Here is a 16,380-nt window from a genome sequence, read left to right as displayed (position 1 = left end):
GACTGCCAGTCAAATACAGCTTTGTGGCATGAATTACCACCTGAGCAACTGAAGTGGAAATCTGGAAAAGAGATTAAACACTGCCCCCAAAGCGAGGAATTTGAAGAGAGGAGGAGTCAGATGAGCTGGAATACAGAAGAAGCAGGCAGGAAAGAGGCAATAAGATGTCGATCTGCTGGCTATTATTCTGAGAGCTTCCTCTGTTTATTGGCAGCTTGATGGCTCCCTTGGATCGATTTTGCTCAAAAATTAAGGCAAATTGAAATGATTTGTGTTCCACCCTTCTCTTAGTAGTAATAAATGAAAAGTTTCTGGGTTTTGAGCAGGAAAAAAGTCTTTTCTCTAATTATTGACACCAGGGCAGCTGTAGGTCACCACTGAACGTCAGGTTGACCCCTTTTGGGGCCCTCTGTGGTGTTTTATTGATAAATTGTTACTTTTGAAAAAAACACTGTTATTTCCATGCCCCTTACGGTGACTGGTGATCTGGAGAGAGGCTTCCAGTGGCGCCATCGGTCCCAGCCTGTCACAGGATATTTCCCTGAATGCACCCAGGAACTTAGACTTTTCGTGGCTGGCAACATAAGGGACATGCTGAGCTGAAGCAAATGAATCTCCATTCCAAACAGCATGGCTGCATTGTTTCCTTTGTGTTAAACTCCGAGCAGGTGGTGTTTTCTGATCACTTGCGTTCAGCTCATCTGCCATCAGGAGCAAGAGGGATCCAAGACAGGTCCTCTAGCTGGTGTGGTGAAATGATGATGAATAGAACAGGGCTGCAATGCTCTGATCAGGGGAACATTTAATTTGGAATCCATGGCAACGGAAGTGCATGAGATGGGGCTGGGTCCTGTCCTCTGGCGTGAAGAACTAATTCAACATTATCCAGCGATCCTTCGGCTTGGTTCTTGTTGCCATTGAGAGATGATGAATGAGAGCAGAGAATCAGTAGGAGAAGTGGCGAGATGTTGCCTCTGGGGAATAAAGTCGTTCTGCAGCAATTGGAATTTGGGCTAAAACTGGGCTAAATGTTTGTCCTCCAGGCTTTCAAAGCATCGCATTGTGTAACCATTAGCATGACCCTCAGTTCCTCGATGTTATTGTGTGTTAACTATTTATCTCTCTCATAGACTGCATCTTTGAAGGCCCTCTGACTCCCACTTTGTTTCTCAATTACCCTGTCCAATGCTTGGGAGCTGTAGGTATATACAGAATATGCCCAAACACAGATACACTTCCCTTTCACATTTGACTGAGAGGTTTCAGAGCTACCCAATCCTGGCCCTGTACCATGCTCAATTATATCAGTAATTTTTAATGTCTGACTTTATGGTGAGCAGGTCAATAAGTTGTAGGATGCTCTATTGCGGCTTTAATTGTATGTACATTAAATTAATAAGGTAGAGCTGACCACCTGTTGTTGGAACAGCTTTTACAAGTAACACTTTCCCTATTCTCTGGGGCTGGGCTGATAAACTCCTCTTCGGAATTATAGCCTCTGTTTCCTCCAGGGCTCTTATAAATACTTCAGGGACAAGCTTCACCATTTTAGGGCTAGATTGGAGATTAGCTGCACAACTATTTACAACTGGAATGACACATTAGGGGAATTAGGTTTCAACTGGAAAGCCATTCAGGATGCACCAAGAGGGCAGTTTTCAACACGGTAGTTTCCTGCAATAAAATTAATATTTACCAGCAATCTGTGGAGTGATATCAGTGACAATTAAAACAGTTAACTGCGACCATGTTTCTATCCATGGTGATTCTCTGACTTGGTATCCACTTATTTGTAGAGTGCAAATTAATGGATGAGAGAGAAAAGTAGACTCAGTGGGAAGGAAAACAAAGTCTTGCTCATAGCTCTGTGATAAGACCGGAGCACAAAGCACCCTATGGTTAGGACACAAGTACTCTCTGGGCTTCTTACCATCCCTGCAAAACCAAACATCTAATAATCTTGTGAACTTCATGCTCAATGATTTACTTGCATAGTTCCTAGAAGAAGACATTTAGGGATGCCGATGGAAAACATTTCAGGTCCTAACATCAATTGTAATACCTAAAAAGAAAACAAAAGCAGTGGGTATAATTCTCTACATGCAATGCTAAGTTATTTTAGAGGCGAAATCTTTTGGTCACCCATGTGCATTCTCTGTGTTTTTAACGTGGGGGAAAAAGGCTCTTGGGTGAATGGGACGTTATGAAAGAAAGACTTTCTCTTGATAACATGGAAGTTTATTTTGAGAATATAAGTAGAAGAAAAGAGAATGAATACATGTGTACCATTCTGCATCAATAGATACAGCTCAGAGGCTGGGAGGACCTGAAGTTAAAGAGCCTCTAAGTCAGGTGGAATCAGGAAACTTTCTTAAAAACCAGATTATTTTCAAGGCTGTCCCCAGGGCAGAAGCACACGCTGGGGGAAGAAGAAGGGAATCGAGAATAAGGAAATTCTGAAAAGCAGAGATACTTGACAAATGGAGGTCAGTGAGCCTCCGGGGACAGGAGCCCAAGGGCCACTGGAGAGAAAAGGCGAATGGAGATTAATGAAGCATACCTGCTGAGGAGGTCTTCACAGAGCTGGGTGCCACCATGGGAAACAGCTGTATGTTGGCATGCAGGTGACGTTCTTCAAGATGATAATGACCGATAACATGTATGAAGTGTTTACATAGCAAGAAATACGTCTTAACGCCCCTCATGGCAAACCCATGAGGCAGGTGCATCATTCATACATTAATCCCATTTTATGGAAGAAAAAGTGTATCAACCCAGAGCAATTTCAGAACTTGCCCCAGGGACAGAGATAAGTGATAGTGGGGATTCTAATCCAAAAACCCTGCACTGATGCCCCATACCATTTCATCATGGCCCTGGTGCTGCTGGGGATCATTCTTCCAGCGGTTGGCATCATATGGACAGGAAGGGGTCAGATCTCGTTATGGTGAAATCAGCGTAAAGCTCAAGGCAATCCAGCCCCCACCCTCTGAAGGACATTTTCTTTATCCTGAATGTGCTACCATCTCTTCCCCTAAGTTGCTGCTCTTCTTTCTTATGGTGGAGAAATTCTCATTTATACTCAAGTACTGCTAGATTGGAAAATAAAGTGTGGTTCAAGTCAGTGCAAAAAAAAAAAAAAAAAAGCAGGGTGCAAGTCCAGCTAGAAATTCTTCTCAATATAGTAGCACTGAATCCCTCTCCAGACGTAGATATACGGAACCAGAAACCAGAAGTAGCAATGAAATATCACAAAGTAATCTCTGGGGGAAAACGTGGACCCGGCCATAAAAGAGAATGGGATGTCCAGTGGGGAAAAGTTCTGAAAGTAGAGCCTTTCGGTTCCTTATGCCCTAAAGTGTGAACTATGAAATAATCAGTGGTCTGCTAGCCATTTCTCCTTTCAGGGAGAATATGAGACTTCTCTGCCACACCAAACGTTTTCTTACAAAGAGATAAGCACATTATTTGCTGGGTATATTCAGTCACGAATTTCTCCCTTTGAATACCAACAGCAACGAAGCTTTTGAGGACTGTGTTCTCATTTTTATGTTTAGAATTCTGCTTTCTACTTTGATTTTCATGACTTTCAAAATAATCTACGCCACTTGCTCCGGTCCCTCTTTATGATGTAGATCCTTGATATGGGTTCTGTCTTCCTCTGCTTGCCAAAACGTGGAACTTGGATGCAATAGAGACATCCTTCCTTGGTTGAATGGGTAAAATACACGGGTGCATCCAGACCCTGGGATTCTAGCTGGCCCTAAAAGGAAATGAGCTATAAACCGATGAAAAGATATGGAGGAAGAAAATTCACATTGCTGAGGGAAGAAGCTGATTTGAAAGACTACGGACTGTGTGATTGCAACTTTGTGGTGTTCTGGAAAAGGCAGAACTGTGGACACAGGAAAAAGATTGGGGGTTGCCAGGGGTTGGGAGGGAGGTGGGGATGAACAGGCACAGCGTAGAGGATTTTTAGAGCATTGAAACTACTCCACAAGGGGCGCCTGGGTGGCTCAGTCATTAAGCGTCTGCCTTTGGCTCAGGTCGTAGTCCCAAGGTCCTGGGATTAAGTCCCGCATCGGGCTCCCTGCTCCGTGGGAAGCCTGCTTCTCCCTCTCCCTCTCCCCCTGCTTGTGTTCCCTCTCTCGCTGTGTCTCTCTCTGTCAAATAAATAAATAAATAAAAATCTTTAAAAAAAAAAGAAACTACTCCACAAGACACTTTACGATGAATACACGTCAGTATACCTGAAGTGTGATATATAATGTCTAATGGTCTATATGCCCCAGCCCATAGGATGTACGACATCAGAATGCACTGGATGCCTACTATGGACTCTGGCTGATTACGATGTGTCAGTGGAGGTCCGTCAATGGGACACTGTGGGGGAGCAGGGAGCCTCCAGGAAATCTCTGTACCTTGTCTTCAATTTTGCTGTGAGCCTTAAACTGCTCTAAATATATATATATATATATAAATATATATAAAAATAAAATATAAATATATATATATAATAAATATATATAATAAATAAAATATATATAAATAAATAAATAAATAAATAAATAAATATATATATAAATATATATATATATAAATATATATATATAAATATATATATATAAATATATATAAATATTCCAAAATATATATAAATAAATAAATAAATAAATAAATAAAATATATATAAATATAAATATATATATATATATATATATATATATATATATATATATATATATATATATATATAAATATTCCAAAAGTTCTGGTCTTTGTTAAGAGTAGAAACCAAATGGGGTGCCTGGGTGGCTCAGTCAGTTAAGAGTAGAAACCAAAAGAGGACGACTGACAATGTGTGAATTGTTCCCAAGGAGATAAACTGTAAGCTTTGAAGATGCTACTTTTGAAACTATTAAATAATAAAGTCCCAGAAGTATACTAGCTTTAGAAATAGCAGACTCAAAATTTGAAATGAATCCACTAATAGAATCAAGGGGTCATATATGTAGAAAGTTTGACACTAAGCAAATGTTAAAGTGCTAAAAATGATGTGGTAAATTTGACATTTGTTCAAGAGGTAAGCTAATTTTAGATTCATAGACTCTCCCGACAGGAAGTAAATTTAAAAGTCATCCTAGTCAAGCACTCATCCTGTGCTTTTATTCCTACCATTATATCTGTAACAGATAGCTGTCAAATTTGGTTTGAATGCCTCAGAAACCTAGAGATTCATTCCTCCTAAGGCAAATCTGTCTTTGGACATCTCTAACTTATGGCAAAGTTTTACTATTTTTGAGGGGAGGATATGTCTTGGTCCCCTTCTGTAGTAAAGACAGATTCCTCCAAATTATTCATTTCTGTCATTCCTTGCCCACAGCACTTCACAAGCATCACAACAAGGAAGTCCAAGAGGACTATTTGATTGTAAGCCCCTTTAACCACTAATCTCAAATTTAAACTTTGACATTATTTCCAAGTGATATTACTATAAATTTTTTTGTAATTTGTTAATTCCTCATATAACACACACAACACACATTCTATTGCCAACATTTTCCACTGCTAAATTTTTAAATATACTGGGACACTCAAAATTAAAAGTGGTTCATGACTTTCTAGCCTTTGGAGACCACTGCTTATATAAACATATGAATGATCGCTCCCCAGCATGTTCTCAAGAATGTGATAAATCTGCACTTTATATAGATATGATTTAAATACATGAAAAACTACCTTTTTTGGTATTTCATGCCTAAAAATAATATTCATTTAATCATTTGGCACATTTTAATTGATTTCCTGTTACGATTCCAGAAGGTGAGGACACAGTTATGAACAGGACAGACAAATTCCTATTCTTTCAGAATTTTGATTCTATCACTGAGCATCACAATATAAGCACATGAAATAAGTAAAATAACTAAATAATAAAACTTCAAATATTGATAAAATACATAAAGAAAATAAAAACAAAGGAATAATAACATATAGGGTTTATGTATTCAAGAAGATTTTTCTGAAGAGGGGACTTTTAAATGGTCTGGAAAAGAGAGGGTTTTGGCCCTGCAGTGCCTCAAGTTAGAGACCTCCCCCCAAAGCAAGGGAGCAAGGGCAAAGGTCCTGAGGCAGGACTCAGTTTGGTCCTTTCAAGAAACTAGTACGTCTGTTGAATGTTAATCAAGGAAGACAGTATTAGGACATTAAGATGGAGAGGTGAGTAGATGGCCATTCTAAGGGCAATAGGAAAACATTGGGAAGAGGAAGGGGGTCGGATTGCATTGACTTCTCTAGATACCCTCTCAAATCTCCAATTTGTTTGAGATGTTAGTGTAATTCATGTCCTCTAGGGATAAAATAGACCTCATGTCCCCTTGACATGAATCTTTTTGTATGAAAGAGAATAAGTAGATTATACAGGGCCTGTGAGTAAGAGCAGGAAGACTAGTTAGGTGGCTCCCATGGAAGTTTAAGCCAAAGTTGATGGTGTGACTCGGATAGGGTAGAAGCAACAGAGACTGAGAAGTGGGCCAACTGGTATATTTTAGAAACAAGAAGATTAATGTAGGGACAGAGGCTGAGGAATCAAGGATACACCTGCTTTGGGGGATGGAAATTTCTTGGAGAAGGATGATGCCATTCCCCGGAATGAGAAGGCCTGGGAGGGAAAGGAAGAAGCATGGTGGGGGGCTGGGGGAAGGATGGTGGGCAGGCAGTGGCTACATTTCAGACAAATATAATGCATTTTCCTGGAGGTATTCATGTATAGTTCATGCATCATGAAGTCAGCTTAGTGGGATGTGACTAGGACCTTTTAAATCAATTCAATAGGATAGAGTAGGTAATACAAGTTTTACCATATGTAATAAAGAGTAATTTTGTTTTGTGAACTTTTTGTTCCATATATGTTTTGTTTCATATGTATTTTATGTTTCCTATGAATTCAAATGTGAATTCATGGTTATGTATGTAACGGATCACAATGTAAAGCACGCTTCTTACTGTGGGTCACAGTCAAAGAAATCTGGAGAGCACTGACCTAGGAAGGCTTTAAAATAGCCGTGGAAAAGAGCAAAGCATGGCGTCCCAGGGCCCCTTGTGCCTGAGAGGTAAGCAAGAGGAGTCAGCGGCTGGTCAAATATTATGGAAACCATGAGTCTTCAGTTGGGTTTGTGGCACGTATGTGGGCTGAAGGTAAGCCAGACCATCAGATGGGAGTAAAACCACCCAACACTGGTGAGCTGTCTTCCCAAATCAGAGTTTCCCTTAGGAAAGAAAGTGGGAAGAATGGGTTGTCCTATTAAAATAATGACTTATGCTTCATGTGTGTCTATACTGTGGTGTCAGCCTGCTTAAGATATTGTGATGGGGCTTCTACTTTAAGCTTAGGAGGGAATCCCAAAGATAAGTTTTAGAGGAAATTTTGTGAAAGACCTATGCACTTATTGAGTGTGAAAAGCCAAGTATGGGTTACTTAGTAAACACGCTGTTAACGCCTTAAGCAAATGCAATATTCTAACAAGACGGGAGCACAGTGGGAGATTTAGAGGATATTGAGATGGTGTCAGAAGGCCAGAGACACAGTGTTAGTCCCCCCATGGAACTCAGAGCATAGTGGGATCTGTAACTACTGGGTCATTGTCTAAAGGGTCCTCTGATTTTGATATTGTGTTGGTGAAGGTGTTGGTGTCATCTTCTGTGATGACATCCTAGCTATTATAGATGACAGAGACTGGCCCAATTAGTGTCCATGCCTGCTTCATAAACCAGAGGTGACCACATGCAACTTTTCCGTGATGGGGCTTTCGATGTCTGTGGATGTGAGTCTCTGAATTTATCCAAACTTCTGGAGGTCCTCACCTTCCTGATATTTAAAAGGTAAAGAATTGGAGTCAATTTTGAGCTTGGATCTATGTTAGAATCCAGTGAGTGTGTGATCAATCTAGCCAGAAGATTATCTCCAAACTTCCAAGGCCTTTCTTAATACGCTAATAGTTATTTCATGAGAACTTTCTCTAGTGCTCATTTGATGAGTCAGTGCTAGCTAGATAAGTCAGATTCTAAATCAAATCTTTAGGATGAGAAGGTATGCTGGCTAGTTTGCAAATCCATCTGAATCATTCATCCAGGTAATGCTCAAATCATCAGTTAACCACTATTGTCAGACCAGGTTAATTTGGCTGTAACTTCTGCTTTGACACTTAAAAACAGGGATATTTATCTGAGGACTTCAATTCAGACACAGTTTTTTTCCCTAATGATTCAACTTTCCAACTGTAGTCCGAAAAAAAAGGACAATATCCAGGAAATCACGAAAGACGTCTCAGATGCCATATTGTTCCCAGCCCAGCCTTCCAGCACACTGAAATGTGAAATAATTTCTCAACTTAAATTGGTGTTACATGTTGTTTGTATATATAGACTAGCCCAGTGCTGAGCACAGAAAATAAAGCAAACATTCAATAAAACATTGCTGAATGAATAAGTAAATAAATGAATGGTTAAAATTAAAAAAAAAAGTTCTAAGGTATCCATATATAACTTCCTACCTTATAGGAATGTAAATTTAAACGAAAACATTTTTTTTTTTAAAATATTTCATTTATTTATTTGACAGAAAGAGAGCCAGTGAGAGAGGGAACACAAGCAGGGGGAGTGGGAGAGGGAGAAGCAGACTCCCCACTGAGCAGAGAACCCAATGCGGGGCTCGATCCCAGGACCCTGGGATCATGACCTCAGCCTAAAGCAGACGCTTAACGACTGAGCCACCCAGGCGCCCCTTTAAAGAAAACATTTAATGGTATCTTTGGTTACTAAACTTTTGTAAATCCCAGTTTCCTCGTCAGTAAAGTGAGGATGAAATGATACATGCTCCACCATTCTCTTGCAATAAGCACACAGAATGTTTTTTATCTTTTCTATCATATATCCATATATTCATTTCCCACAATTAAGCTTCTAAGCATGCTACACAGCAGGATTGTTATTTTTAAAGAACTTCTTCCCACTTAACCTTCAAAATGTCGCAGGCTTCACAATCTGTATAAATGGGGAAACTGAGGGATAGCTGTAATTCACACTCAGGACTTCTGGCCCCGGGCCTAGAATTGTCTCCATTACCACATCGCATTCCCATGGCGTTCCGTGAATCATGTTGACTTCTCTGGCTACAAAATGCATATCAAATAGCAATGTGGTAAGAAAGTAAGAAGGATTTGGAATGCATTCATTCATTCAACAAAAACTGGGTCTGCTGTGTGAAATGCACTGTTCTAGATGCTGAGGATAAAGCAGGAGACGAGACAATATCCCTGATCTTATGGATACTTCATTGAAGTAAGAGAGACATCTATTTATTCCTGTATGGTTGGCTTGTGGATATACACGTAGGCTAGGGGCACAGGCTTGTCAGGAGAGATGTCTCTGAGGATGCCATAATCCAGCATGAGCTGAAGGACATAAGGAAGCCAGCCATGCACATATCCAGGCAGAGGGAATGACCAGGGCCAAGGAGCTGGAAGGGCAGCAGGCCTGATGAGTGGCAGAGGCAGGAGCAGATCATGTGGCTGGAACTCTGAGCAAGTAGGAGAACACATGAACTGAAGCAAGGGCCAAACCAGGTGGGGTCTTGCACACCCTATAAAGAGCTTGGAACCTATCAAATATGAAGAATGTCCTTGGAGAGTTGAAGGAGGCATGCCATGCATGATCTAATCTTACATTTTGAAAATATGTTTTTGCTGATTGAAATAAACCCTTCTGATTTCCAAGTACCAAAAATGAAAGTGCAAAGCAACATTTCCATCATGAGCAACATTTCCATCATGCCCTGTTCACCGGGCACTTACCATGTGTTTGGCTTTAGCCTAAGCATTGTACACTGATTATCTAATTTAATCCTTGCAGAAACATTGTGATGTAGGAAGTATGTTTATCCTCCACACCTGCCTGGGTGATTAGTGGCCAAGGCGGGATTTGAACTTTGGGACTCCTTGATGCCAAGGTCAAATGTTGACAACTGTTCAAAATGCTTCATAGCTGATGAATAGCACCTGTGATCTCACACACATCAATCAACAAAAGTAAATATCACAATATAGCTAAATGTATTTATGATAAGGAAATAACTTCAGTATTCAACAACTGAAATGTATAAATTGGCTTCATTCCTGCTGAACCTCTGTGAAATCTTTCGTAACTTAATACAGCGCTGACAAGACACCAGAGTTAAAGACTTGGCACTTCTACGTGCAATCATCCCCATGATTTGTTCCCGCCACTAGTGTATCCTGGTCTATAGCATTTTTCTTCTGAGTATCAGGTCACCGATAAACAGAAATTATGTGCTTACCCGGTTACTCGTAGGTGGAGTGAGCACTGAATGTCTGTTTGCACGGTGGGGTGAGGGTGCAGAATGGGAACGAATGACCCAATCTCACCCTTGCCCTTGGAGCATCTCCAACTGAGCACGTAGCAGGTGGGCTCTGCCCGTGGCCTTGGTTAGGAAACCAAATCACAGTACTGCATCTCTCAGACTAGAGCGTATATAAAGGACAATATAAGCTTGCATGCCGAGAGCTGAAGATAAATCAGTTCTGTCCGGACCTCTTATGAAATATGGAAGATTCTCACTGATAATAATCAGAGGATATGGAAATAACGTCGAGCTCTCCAATATGAGTGCTAATTATATGAAGCTGATACACGTGGTAAGGTTTAAAGGAAAACGTGGGCTCTCTTTCTTAACGCTAGCATCAAAAAAGAGTTACCCTGTAGTTTGATTTTTTTTTTCTCATTAAACTTTTGTTTTAATGGGTCTCAAAATTCTGTGACAGATTTTTGGTCAAGTTGTTTCCATTAAAAAGTACTGATTTTAAAAACTAATAACTTAAAACTGCCACACACACACACACACAAAAACAAATGGTCCACAAAACATTCTCCTTTCCTTCTGAAGGTTTTATGATGCATTGTTATCATTAACCAGTCTTTTACTATTAAACTTAAATGGCCAATTGACACAAACAGTTCTGAGACCGTTCTTCCACCACTGATTAAGATTGGGTTGGCAGGTATTGGGGATAATATTCATTTAGCCTTCTGAGCTTTCTGGGCAGACTTGGTGACCTTGCCAGCTCCAGGTGCTTTCTTGTCCACTGCTTTGATGACACCCACAGCAACCGTCTGTCTCATGTCATGAACAGCAAAACGGCCCAGAGGAGGATAGTCAGAGAAGCTCTCAACACACCTAGGCTTGCCAGGAACCATATCAACAATGGCAGCATCACCAGATTTCAAGAACTTGGGACCATCTTCCAGCTTTTTTCCAGAACGACGATCTATCTTCTCCTTCAGCTCAGCAAACTTGCAAGCAATGTGAGCTGTGTGACCATCCAGCAGAGGTGCATATCCAGCACTGATTTGGCCTGGCTGGTTCAGGGTAATCATCTGAGCTGTAAAGCCAGCTGCTTCCATTGGTGGGTCATTTTTGCTGTCACCAGCCACATTGCCACAACGAACATCTTTGACAGATACGTTCTTCACATTGAAGCCCACATTGTCCCCAGGAAGAGCCTCATTCAAAGCTTCCTGGTGCATTTCAACAGACTTTACTTCAGTTGTAACATTGACTGGAGCAAAGGTGACCACCATGCCAGGTTTAAGAACACCAGTCTCGACTCGGCCCACAGGGACAGTACCAATACCACCAATTTTGTAGACGTCCTGGAGAGGCAGACGCAAGGGCTTGTCAGTTGGATGAGTTGGTGGCAGAATGCAATCCAGAGCTTCAAGCAGTGTGGTTCCACTGGCATTCCCATCTTTATGGGTGACTTTCTATCCCTTGAACCAAGGCATGTTAGCACTTGACTCCAGCATGTTGTCACCGTTCCAACCAGAAATTGGCACAAATGCTACTGTGTTGGGGTTGTAGCAATTTTCTTAATGTAGGTGCTGACTTCCTTAACGATTTCCTCGTATCTCTTCTGGCTGTAGGGTGGCTCAGTGGAATCCATCTTGTTAACACCAACAATTAGTTGTTTTACACCCAGGGTGTAAGCCAGAAGGGCATGCTCACGGGTCTGCCCATTCTTGGAGATACCGGCTTCAAATTCACCAACACCAGCAGCAGCAATCAGGACAGCACAGTCAGTCTGAGATGTGCCTGTAATCATGTTTTTGATAAAGTCTCTGTGTCCTGGGGCATCAATGATGGTCACATAATACTTGCTGGTCTCGAATTTCCACAGGGAGATATCAATGGTGATACCACGTTCACGTTCAGCTTTCAGTTTATCCAAGACTCAGGCATACTTGAAGGAGCCCTTTCCCATCTCAGCAGCCTCCTTCTCAAATTTTTCGATAGTTCTTTTGTCGATCCCACCATATTTGTAGATCAGATGACCAGTAGTGGTAGACTTGCTCGAATCTACGTGTCCAATGACGACGATGTTGATGTGAGTCTTTTCCTTTCCCATTTTGGTTTAGGTTGAGCAGTGGTTTTCATGACACCTGTGTTCTGGAGGCAAACCCGTTGCGAAAAAGTGTAGTTTGATTGTTTTAAGTACATGAACCATGGGTAACTTCTCTATATGAATGTTCAACCTCACGAATTAAATATATTCTAGGATAAGAGATTTGTACAACTCTTCAGTGCGTTTAATGGGCACATGAGCCCAGGGGACCTGAGATTAGCAACCACAAATGGAGAAATGTTAATTGAAACTTAAATGAACTGGCTTTTGCCAAGGGCAGAGTGTTTCTTACTGTTCGCGTTTGGTTGCCTGCCTTTGCCGCATTAACACCCACCTCCTGCCATCCTTAGACCTTTGGTGCAAATGAATCTCTGTTACAGGTTCCTTCTCCAGAAGACAGGGATGATCAGTGAGGATGGTGAGTAAATATTACTGCTGGTATCTTGAAAATCAGTACTGCAAGTAGGGAGACACTCTGTTTTCAAACTTTGGCACAAAGGCAATAGGACAGTTCTGCAAAGTAGGTCTCAAGTTCAGCAATCACATGACCCACACAACCACGTAGGCATGTGGGTGTTCAGCTCCCCCGAAGGCAACCGAGTCCGTTATTTATAGGGTGATAGTCATCGTTCTGGGCAATCTAAAATAATTTCATTCCAAATGAGTATCTTCTTTACCATCTCAGGTATCAATGTGGCTATTCATCAAATTGTACTAAAAATCCAGGTAAGTTTCTGTACTAGCCCATTCAAATTTATTTTCAAGATACATCTACTTCAGTGCATCTTAAAGGGGAAATTTGTTAATGCATTTGCTAGCATACTGGAATTATTTTTGGAACACTTAGGGCCCATTTTCTGTCCATTAATCTATTGGATTCCTGGGGCTGCTGTGACAAATTACACAAATGGTGGCTTAAAACAACAGAAATTTATTGTTTCAAAGTTTTTGAGAGCAGCATCTGAGATCGTGTGTCAGCAGGACAGGTCCTTCTGGAGCTCTGAGAAGCATCTGCTTCATGCTTCCCTCCTAGCTGCTGGTGCTGCCTTCAACCTCTGTGCCCAAGCTCATAGCCCCTAGAGGCCAGTCTGCCCACCACTTCGGGGCCTTCCTAGTTCCTTCTTCTGTCCACGTCTCTCCTTTTCCTATAAGGACACTGGTCGTTGGATTCAGGACCCAACCGATTAATCCAGGATGACCTCATCCTGAGATCCTTCATTAAACCCACAAAGACTCTTTTTCCAAATAAGGTTGCATTCACAGTGCTTGGGGTTAGGACTTGGATGTATCTTTTTTTTTGAGGGACAACATTAAATGCACTACAATTTGGAGTGTAATACCAATGTAACTGATACATGGGCTTTAGGTGATTACCTTTCAACATCCTTTTCAAAAAGATTAGGGAAAAAAACTTGTATTGAAGTTTAGGGGACGGACCATCATTTTCATCAATGCACTAGAACTACTTATGACTTTTACATTAGGATAAAAGCACTTCCAAGTCTTATCAAATTGGTTTAGACATGGTCTTCAAGAAAAGTATGTTATGTTCCATTTTGCTTTCTTGTTTTGCACATGTGTGTCTTTAAATTTGCTAGTATAGGGACGCCTGGGTGGCTCAGTCTGAAATGTCTGCCTTCAGCTCAGGTCATGATCCCAGGGTCCTGGGATGGAGCCCCACATCTGGCTCCCCGCTTGGCAGGGAGTTTTCTTGTCCCTCTGCCCCTCCCCCGATTCATGCTTTTTCACTCACTCTCTTTCTTTCTCATAAATAAATAAATAAATCTTTAAAAAAATATAAAACCATTTGCTTCTATATTAAAATAAATCTAATTTAAAAAATAGCTTGTTCAGAAATTCATGCAGATATAAATGATGAAGTTTTATCATAGCTTAATTTTGATCCTGAGTAAAATAATAATAATGATAATAATATGAAGAGGCTATCATATCTTGTGTTCTTCAGATGGAAGGTTTTCTAGAAAACTCAAGTTAATGAAACTTATAGACCTTTAATTAAATGTTTACTCTCTTCTTTATCCAGTTTTATATTGTTTGATTATTTACATTTGTCTTTAGGAGTTATTTATTTGCGGGGGGGAGAGCAAGATGGCGGAAGAGTAGGAGACCTGGATTTCGTCTGGTCTCAGGAATTCAGCTGGATAGGGATCAAACCATTCTGAACACCTACAAATTCAACAGGAGATCGAAGAAAAGAATAGCAACAACTCTCTGAACAGACAAGCGGCCACTTTCTGGAAGGTAGGACGTGCGGAGAAGTGAATCCGAGGCGGTATTCAGAAGGATAGATGGCAGGGGAGGGGCCTCCCTCAGCCGCTTCTGGCAAGTGATAGAGCCGCGGAGCACAAAATCAGAACTTTTAGAAGTCTGCTCCGCTGAGGGACATCGCTCCAGTGGCTAAGCAGGGGGTGGAATCCTCATGGGACAGTGTGGTCTCAGGACCCTCGGGGCCACAGAAAGACCGGGGGTGCCTGAGTGTGGCAGAGCTCCCAGGTATTGGACCGGGGAAGCTGGCTGCAGAGATGGAGCCGAGGCGCGAGCTCTGAGCTCGGGGTTGCCATAAACCATGATCTGCAGCACAGTCGGGCCTTGGCTCCTCCAGCAGGGACCCAACAAGCGGCAGGTCCGGGGAGACTCTCCTTCCTGCTCTGGGAGGAGTGGCCCGGGAGCACACCATAGGGCTCTGCTGGGTTTGGAGACTCCACACCAGGTCGGGTGCCAGAGATAGAAATGCTTGGTCACCGTCCGGGTGAGCACGACTCCGTGCTGGAGTCCCCGGCTGGAGACCGGGGAGACGGGAGTGATTGACTGCTTTTCTCTGGAGGTGCACTGAGGAGTGGGGCCCGGAGTTCTCGGCTCATCCGGGGCAGAGATTGGGAGGCTGCCATCTTCACTCTCGGCCTCCAAAGCTGTATGGGAAGCTTGCACGGAACAAAAGCTCCTGAGTGCAAACCCGAGCAGATTACTTAGCCCAGACCGGGCAAGGGTGGGGCAATTCTGCCTCCGGCAAAGACATTTGGAAACCATGGCAACAGGCCCCTCCCCCAGAAGATCAGCAAGAATAGCCAGCCAAGACCAAGTTTACCGATCAATGAGAATGGCAGAACTCCAGAGCTAGGGGAATACTGCACATAGAATCCGTGGCTTTTTCCACATGATTCTTTAGTCTTTCAAAGTTAATTTTTTTAACTGTTTTTTTTTTTTTGAATTTTTCTTTTTCCCTTTTTCAACCAACATCTTATCAATACCTTTTTTAAAAAACATTTTTGGGACGCCTGGGTGGCTCAGTCGGTTAAGCGTCTGCCTTCGGCTCAGGTTATGATCCCAGGGTCCTGGGATCGAGTCCCGCATCAGGCTCCCTGCTCCGCGGGGAGCCTGCTTCTCCCTCTGCCTCTGTCTCTCTCTCTCTGTCTCTCATGAATAAATAAATAAAATCTTTAAAAAAAAAAACAAAACATTTTTATTTTTCATTTTTAGAGTCATATTCTATCCCTTCATAATAGTTACCCTTATTTTTAGCTTATATATATAAATTGTTCTCTCTTTAAAATTTTGAGATATAGTTTCTTCTAACAGATCAAAATATACCCTAAATCTCTAGTGTATGGCTTTGTTCTAGTCTCCTGCTTGATCACATTCTCTCCCTTTTTTTCTTTTTTTTTTTTAAATCCTCTTCTTTCTTTTTTCAAACAAATTATCTTATCAACTCCATTTATAAACTCTTATAATTTTCATCTTTACAGTCATATTCCATCCCTTCATTGTATTAATGCTTATTTTTGTACATATACAAGGTTTTCTTTCTTTAAAATTTTGGAGGCTCTTTCTTCTAACAGACCAAAATACACCCAAAATCTAGTGTGTGGCACTGATCTATGCACCA

General features: G+C 41.5%; 1 pseudogene; it reads right to left on the bottom strand.

The window, feature by feature from the left end:
• Positions 1-10,804: 10,804 nt before the first annotated feature.
• Positions 10,805-12,539, bottom strand: LOC123842216 (elongation factor 1-alpha 1-like; annotated as a pseudogene).
• Positions 12,540-16,380: the final 3,841 nt, after the last annotated feature.

The sequence above is a fragment of the Mirounga angustirostris genome, unplaced genomic scaffold (genome assembly GCF_029215605.1).
Source record: "Mirounga angustirostris isolate CCGP_5_RB_7025 unplaced genomic scaffold, mMirAng1.0.hap1 SCAF_6, whole genome shotgun sequence".
NCBI lineage: Eukaryota > Metazoa > Chordata > Mammalia > Carnivora > Phocidae > Mirounga > Mirounga angustirostris.
This window is presented reverse-complemented; position numbering and strand designations above follow the sequence as displayed.